The sequence below is a fragment of the Buceros rhinoceros genome, unplaced genomic scaffold, assembly GCF_000710305.1.
Source record: "Buceros rhinoceros silvestris isolate BGI_N320 unplaced genomic scaffold, ASM71030v1 scaffold15961, whole genome shotgun sequence".
Classification (NCBI taxonomy): domain Eukaryota; kingdom Metazoa; phylum Chordata; class Aves; order Bucerotiformes; family Bucerotidae; genus Buceros; species Buceros rhinoceros.
In genome coordinates this window covers 15294-22372 of record NW_010392655.1, presented here as the reverse complement: position 1 = coordinate 22372, position 7079 = coordinate 15294, and the positions used below count along the sequence as shown (strand labels likewise).

The 7079-nt window shown below is 42.3% G+C and overlaps 1 protein-coding gene across 1 annotated transcript in view; it reads left to right on the top strand.

The window, feature by feature from the left end:
• The window catches only part of LOC104500854 (transmembrane protease serine 11E-like), a gene marked incomplete at its 5' end in the record, with an annotated part of 34218 nt that overhangs the window by 18257 nt on the left and 8882 nt on the right, over positions 1–7079 (top strand). The gene's annotated exons all lie outside the window — the stretch shown is intronic.

Here is a 7079-nt window from a genome sequence, read left to right as displayed (position 1 = left end):
AAAGAGTTTTTATCTATGTGACTTCTTAGCTGGGGATCTAGCCCCTTCTATGCAAAGCAGACCTGCATCTACAGGATACAAAAATTAACAGTGCTATCTTTCTGATTTAGTGAAATACCGACACTAAATACAGACACTAAAAGGTGGGTTTCCCTCCTCTTCTACACTTGCACACTTCTATTAGAGAATTTTTGTGCAGGCTTAGACTCTTGTCTCTGACTTGGCTTCAGTTATATACAGCCAGCATTTTTTCTGTGTGTTGGACTTTTCAAGAACGAATTACTAGTTGAAAGGAAGGGCCAGATACTTGCTCTGTTTGTTTTTCCAGACCTTCTGCTTACTCCTAGCACAAGGGTGACAGTGCAGCACATGGGTGCGTACTTGCTGCTTGCTTTTCCACACTATTTCTTAAACCAGCAGAGATCTGCAGAGGCCAGATGGCTGTGTTGATAGAATAAGAAGCCAGGGCCAGATTCCATGCTGGATGGATCCTGACTTCCTCCCGTTCAGAAATGACCAGGAACCAACCTCTTGCTCTGTCTCTTGGTGCTTGAACCGGGCAGGTTGCATTGCAGCAATGCAGTGAAACTCAAATACGAGCTGTCACACCCCCATTGTTTCTTGTTGGGCCAACCAGTCTTCGTTACTGGAATGGCTAAGGATGATAGGTGACATTCCTTCGGGGAAAGAATCACCATTCCTTTGCAGTGTCGTTTATATGCCAGTAGTTCCTGTTCAGCAAAGTTCACATGTAATTTCTCTGAGACAGAAATAGTGTGTGGACATCAAGTAGAGAGATTAAAAGAGTTTTTCTGGGGTTGGTTGGTTGGTTTGTTTGGTTTTGTTTTCTTGGTCTTTTTAAAGACATGATCTAGTGAATTCTGAAGCTTCTTTTTAATTTTGTGCCTTACGTAAAGGATAAAACTGGAAGGAGTACAAAATGCTTTTTAGAAAATGCCTGTGATCTTCTCATGGAGTTATCTGATCAGCTGCTTTTATTCAGTCTGGTAAATGGGGGAAGTGACTCAAAACACATTTAGTTGACCTCAAGCTGCACCAGGTCTGTTATGGTAATGCACTAGTTGCTAGTTAAAAAAATTAGCTGATATAATTGGATCACAATGTTTTCATTAAATATTTGGTCTCAGTAGAAGATGGCATCTCTGTGTTACTTTGATAAAGTTGTACGATAACCTTTGTGTTGCTTTTCTTGGCTCTCCCAGCCTAGCCATAAAACACTGCCTACTACTCCCTGTAGGACTAGCATTGGGCAAGCACTACACATGACACACAGGAACACGAAGAGTACCTTGCCGTTTCGAGGAGACAACAGTAAAAGGTTCTCTCTGGGTCTTTCTTTGCTAACAGGATTTCAGCAGTGCTGTGGGGCTTCGGCAAGCTCCTGTTGGTGCTACTGTTAAGAAAAGCAGGGTGACTCAGGTGAAGATTATAGAATGGAGCGTTCCTGGGCTTTTACAGGAGATGCAGGTCTCAATTTATAAAGCTTGTCATCTTTCACCCACCTGGGAGAAGTGACAACTTCCGACACATCGCAGAAGTCCAGAGAAGGATCTAGGTTTTGCTTTTTCCACTTCTCTCTCCCCTTCTGAAATATCCTGTCCAACATGACTATTTAAACCAAGGAAAGCCAAGAAGCCCTAGATTTTTTCCGTGCTGTGCAGCACCTTTCTAAATCTTGCTTCTTTGTAGCTTTGATGGTTTTGCCAACTGGAATCCTCGTTTATGTTAAGGCAATATCAGAACATTTTCTTAATGGCTTGTAAAAAATCATTAACCTGTTCAATCTAATCACCTTATCAAAAGATCCTAATTTGGGGGCCTTGATATAGCTTAGTTTGGCTAAGCATAGCTAACTAGTTGAACAAATCCAGGTCAGGCACGCACTTACATTGCATGCTAGGACGGTCTGATAAGGACAACATTCTAAGTCTTCCTCCCTGCATCTAATCATCTTGTTGTTCAACACCTGTCTCAACTTGCTCTGCACTCAAAAGTATTTGCTTTGAGGATCGACTCCAACAAACTCCTGCCGACTGGATGCAGCACTTGGGAATCTTCATCTGCAGTTCGGGGCAGCAGTACAGAACTAAGCAGTCTGCCAGAGCAGGGGTAGAACTTGCTTTGCTGCTTCATGCCTCAGGATTGGGAATAAAGAGGGGGTAAAATCTAAACTGACAATGTATTATTAGTTTGTTTGTTTTTCAATAAGAGAGTGAAGCTTGATCATACAGATATGAAGAAACTTAAAGGAAAACAAAATAATGTTGTCTCTGTTTTGTATCATCACTAAACAGTAGATGTTCTTTACACAGGGCTGCACAAATACATTTGTATCAGGGTATATGTTACCACTGAAGTCTCTGCTTTCTTATTTAGCTAGACTTCATAGTCACGGACGGTGATATCTCCAGACATCCACTATAGCTTTGACAGAAAATAGGAGGCGATAGAGGACTCTGTACTTGTGTGCAAACCCCACTGGAATCCCAAATATGTTTTCAGTGGAGAATCAAGCAAACAAAGTCCTGTCTTCTCTGAACAGCATTACAAGAGCCAGGAAAAATGAGATATCAAAGTCAGGTGTCGTGGAAACACCCACGTTAGGACTTATTCTCCCACTGGCACTGAACAAAGAAGGTGTCACAGTTTGTTCTCTCTATTTTTCTGGCATGAAAGAGATCTCCTTCAAGGCTGATTTTTTTTTTTTTCCCTCCAGGGTTTCTTGGTTAGAAGTAGAGTCACCTCACAGCTGGATCCTTATTGAGCAAAGTGTAGAGCAACTTGCCAGACTATTTTCCTTTGTCAGGTAGGAAGTCCACCAAAATGTATTTTTGGGAGTGTACTTCTGATGTCAGAAAGAAACTGTTTGCAAGATCACTGGCACTGTTCAAAGTGAGTAGGAAGTATTCCCACCTGTTGCGCAGCCAAGGGGTTTGACCATGAGCAATGAGTCATGAATTGGTTTTGATCAACAAGGCAATTGTGACTGTTTCTATTTATCTGGCATCTGGGGCTTGCTAAAGCTCCTTACAGGTACAAAGTACTGAACCTGGAAGACAGATTCTCACTTCTGTATCGGGTCTTCTGAGGGAGACATGCAGATGACTGACCTGAATCACTGAGGAATGTTTAATGTCAAGCATTCATGCAGCAGCTTGGTTTTTTGTACTTTACCAGTCACTGCAGCAGCTTGGGGGAGTGTAACAGGACACGCATTGAGAAATAACAGTGAAGACCTGACATGCCTTCACTTTGGTACAGACTGAAGTGGTAGATTTCAGTGTTTACAACAGTCTAGAGAGGCTGACTGAAATGGGAAGGGCTGAAATGTATTTTAAATTAGTATTTTGCAAGGACATGCTTTTGGCGAAGGAATTGAGCAGGAAATCATCCTGGTCTGATTCTTAGACAACCCAGATAGGTCAATTCAATAAACTTCCTCACCTGATGTTTGTTTCTCCTTTTCTCTGCCTTGCCCGAAGAGGTTTCAAGTGATTTGGGCTGCCCCTACTGTAGTGACTCCTTGACTGCAGCTGGGGCATAAGTGTAGGTCAGGAAGAAAAAATAATGCTAAAAACTGTATCAGCTTGGATACACACTACAGAACTGGTATGTAGTTCCTCATGCAGAGCACGCCCTGGGCTGCAGGATGCCCAGATGGAGCTGTAAGTACGGAGTGAACTCTGGTCCCCTGTCTGTTCTCATGGACAGAATTAAGATGTGGTTGATGCAGGGAGGGGAAGTCACGGATGTGAGGACTGGTCTAGTGGACATAAGTAGGGAAGGAAGGGCTGGATGACAGGGACAATTAGGGGTGCAGGGCCTTTGTCTTGTCTCCACCAGGTTACTCTCCCCTGTTGAAGGAATGAGAGTTGCATCACTTCTATGCCATGGTTTTTTTACTTCTACAAGGGTGCGTAACTCTAGAGAGGTAATTTTCGCGGAGAGAGCAGTGAGAATATTGGAAGGCTACTGGGAAGACGTTTAGTTTTGTGCGCTATGTAACCACACAAGAGCATGACTTTCCTGCCAAGCCTGAAGCTCATGCTTTGCCATCTTTCAGCAAACTCCTGCTTTCCTTTTGGCTCCAGTTTTTGGAACATGACTGAATTTGCTGTTCACTGCTCTCGGTCCCTTTTCACCCTAGCACCTCAGACCTTCGTGGCCTTTAATGTAATTAAAGACTGTTGGAGTAGAGCTGTTATACCCACCTGTCTGCACTGCAGGACAGATGCACTCTGTGTCACTCCTCTCAGCCGCCCAGGTTGGTGACCAACCGAAACTTGCCAGAGATCCTTTTTTTTTACCTGCATGCACACACTGAACTAGGTGAGCCCCCTGTTTCTGATGCAGCTGATAATTCTGTAATTCTCTCTCTTTTTGAGGAAGTCGTCATTAAAATGTGACAAAGGACAGTGCGGAGAATGCTTCCTCTGCTTCCCTGGTGCATCGCATAAAGCTGTGCTTCCAGTGCGTGTCTAAGAATGGATTATTAGTATGGAAGCATCTACTTCTTCTTAAATGTTTTCTGTGTTTACAATCTTCTCCTCCCTTCATATCCCATTTAAGATAATCTCTACCTTGCCTTCTCTGTGAGAAAAAACAACTTACACAAGCAAGGTGCGGGAACTTGATATAATAGAGGATGGAGCATGCTGTTTGACTTTGAAGCTAGCAGATATATTATGACATATAGAAAACCAGGGGTAGCAACCTTTAAAGGAAATAAAGTGTCTTGTGAAAAAGGATGTGATTGGAAAAAGCTTCAGTGTCAGATTTTTTAAATGGATTCCTCATCTTTAATTTTGCAGCCATCTTTGGCACTTTCCATGCTGAAAATGCATAATACACCCTAATAAGGCATTTGTTTGCTTTGTTTGAACTACTTCAGTAGAATGTCTGGTCTGTTTATGTCACTCAGTTTGCCTGTTATTTTCTTCTTAATATAAATACCAATCTCTGTGGCTAAAATGAAATGAGGCAGTGGTCACAAGAGTAATTCTTCTCTTGCAGTGACACCGATATTATTTAGGGACGTGGCAAAGCGGGCACATTTTTCTGCAGAAATCTCTGAATCCCTCAGAGATAAGAGGTCACATTCACTCTGCAGTCAGCTATGAAGCTGCAAATGTTTAGATGGTTGCCAAATAGATCCACGAGCTTTGGGCACCGAACTCCCTCCGAAATCCTGGCCTTAAATGGCTATTGCTTATAAACGACTACCCAAATAAAGATGCTTTCCTGCTCTTGCTTACTCCCCTTTTACTTCCATGTTTGCTCAGACAAGTTGAGGAGTAAAAAGAAGTTATTTACTGATAAGTTATTACTCTTAAATAGTAATTGCAAGTCACTCTTCTCATTAGTTGGAAATTAAGGCCGATAATTTAGAGTGTGTTTTACGGTTATTCCATTTACTAAACATGAAAAATAACTGTATTAACAAAATTGCTTGTCCAGTTGAGAACAGAGTCACATTTCAACAGATTGCTATGATTTTAATTTAAACATTAGTTTTCTTAAGTTAGGCAAGCTTTAATTAAATATTTGGTTCCATTTTACAGGTAGGTAATGCGTGTTCAAGTTGAACTTGTTCTTGTTTACAGTGGAACACTGTTTTCCTAAATGTGGCACAAGCAACTATTTTTGCAGCTGTATGTGGTTGGGACAAGATATGACACTTTAATTGTTACTAATTGATGCTTTTTCTTGGTAGTGCAAACAACTAGGGCAACTAGTAAACGAGCACAGCAGCGAAATTTTCTCTCGTGCCTTACAGATGATTGCTTCAGTGCTTCAAGGCAGGGCTTGCAACATGTTGGCTGGCACGATGTGAACACCTATGCTGTTGACCAGGCCAAAGTGTCAAGCTAGTAACAAACGTAGGCAAGCCCCTGATGAGGTAAACCAGAAAGCAACCTGATTTTCAGCAGTATCGTGTAATCCTAAGTGCTCCCTGCTTTTGATGGGATCTACCATGGGCTTGGCTCATCTGAAAATAATACGAGTTAGTTCAGGTTTTCAGACACGTGCATGCTCTGGGTTTGGCGTCTTGGTTTTGAGTACTGGGTATTGTGCCCTTAATTTCACCTGGCCTGGCCTGCACGATGAGTTCCCAGGTCTGCTGCCAGACATTGCTTTCAACTCTTAAAAACTCCCTTTACTCTGAGGTTTTCTCCATTGCTGTGGTGTTTTCTTTAGTACCTGTGAACCGGGTCCCTGCGTGAGATACATGGGCAGGGCACTGCATCTGGCAGATCTCTAAAGCAAAGCAGCAGCCCTACCCTGCTGAATACAGAATCGAAGTTATTGACAGGTGTCCCTGGCCTTTTTCCTGCAGCAGTGGGTGGGTGCAAGAGTACGTCAGCTATATAGTTGTGGTATATTACAAAATGTGCTAAAATTCAAAGCTGTACAGACATGCTATTTAATATTTGTAGCAGGTATGTGAAGACCTATTTCTCCAACTAGTCAGTCCAGCTGGAAGCAATGGGTAAAAATTTGCCCACGTGAGGTTTGTACTTTTTTCTAGGTGCCTCATAAAAAGGTGGACAGAGACATAGACAGGTGCCTTGGAGAACAGCTGTGTGACTCACAGCAAAACTCGGTGCAGTGAGAACATGCCAATTGAATTGCTTCCGGCACTGTGCTTGAATGAACTGGTTGCTCCTTTTGTCTTCTCAATGAGCTTTGCAATATAATGTAAGTGTTAATAATTGACTGCAGGCTTTATAATTAAACATTATGAGGTAAATGTTTCTCCACCCAGAGAGGAGCTAAAGAAACATTATTAACAATATTGCACTTGAAGGCAAAAGGTGCTCTTTCATAGTTGACTTTGTTTGGTTTCTTAGCAGTTTCCAGCTATAAAATATTAGAGTGTCCCAGGTGATGCGCTAGTTCTGAAGGTCGTATGAATGTCTAGGAAAACCTTGGATGCTTGTCATAGATGAAATAAACAAGCAGGGTCACATTGTTCAAAGCACTTCTTGCCAGTATAAACATCTAGGTGGAGCATCCACATCCTTAGCACAGCTCAGCACCCATTTTTTTCCCCCTCA